This window comes from Nematolebias whitei, chromosome 18, assembly GCF_014905685.2.
Source record: "Nematolebias whitei isolate Nwh7 chromosome 18, NemWhi1, whole genome shotgun sequence".
Lineage (NCBI taxonomy): Eukaryota > Metazoa > Chordata > Actinopteri > Cyprinodontiformes > Rivulidae > Nematolebias > Nematolebias whitei.
This window is the reverse complement of record NC_056515.1, coordinates 20,025,314-20,026,496: the sequence shown is the minus strand read 5'-3', so window position 1 is coordinate 20,026,496 and position 1,183 is coordinate 20,025,314.

The following is a 1,183-nucleotide window of genomic DNA, read 5'->3' as shown; positions in this document are numbered from 1 at the left end:
TTTTATTTTTCAATTCATATGTTTTTTATGATTGTCTACTGTTGTACTGATAAATATTTCCTGGAGGGTAAACTATATCTTGGCTGCAAGTATAAAGCTGTGAAATCCTTAATTTTCTACAATTGATAACAGATGGTTATTAATTAGTTGAGTAACTTTTCGGTAAACATTCGAGCGCCGTGGCTTCAGTTGTGTGTTGTTCTTGTTCAGTCCAGGGCGGGCAGTCTGATTTTGGCCAGCCACGCTCAGTCAGTCCCTCCTCCGAGACGGGCAGACTGAGCGAGACAGATCGGACGCAGCTGGCCGGGGTTGGGCTGCCTGCTTCTGGTTCAGTGAGAGGAGAAGAACACTGAAGCCACGGAGCTCGAAAGTCCAACGTAAAACTAACTTTACCGCGGTTTAGTGTGGCGCTATGGCTCTGCAGACATTGCACGTTGCTGTCTTGTTTTGTGGTGCTTCTAGTGTAAAATACTTCCACACAGTGGACATGTTTAGATAAAAAGTTGGTTAGCTGTTAGCTACAGTGCTGCTAACTCAGTCCTCACGTTGTAGATGGCTGCAAACTATGAAATGGATTTCCTGACTGTGAGGCGGGTCTTATTACTCAGGAAATCCTTTCCATAGTTTGAAGCCAACGTGCAGAGCAGCCGGCAGGGAATCACTTGAGGAGAAGTTTCATCAGACACAGACATGCATCATGGATCGGAAATCTCTGCAGGTTGGATCGGAAAAATCCGATACGTAAATTATGCTATATCGGAGGCCGATACCGATACTGGATCGGATCCATCTCTACCCAGCACTAAAAGAAAATATGTGTTGTGATGCCATGCAAACGGGCCAAGATAGCTGCCTCCTGACGAAGTCTGAGTGTGCTGAGGCAGGTGTATAAACTGGAGAAGAAGCAGAAAATATCAGGGAAATACTTTGTAGAAAATGGAAAAAACTCATTTGGTGAGTATCCTAGCATCAGGACTGCCTGCCATTAAGAAGGTTTTTCTAATTTTGCTGCGATCCAGCCATGCTCTAACAGGTCTGTAGATCATAGCAAGGGTGGTGGGATCATTATTTAATCTGAACTGGCTCTATTTGGCAAACAGGATAAACTGATGGACAGCATGCAACACAACAAAATTAATCAAAATTGATAAAAAATGAAATTTATTGAAATATATATTGAAAT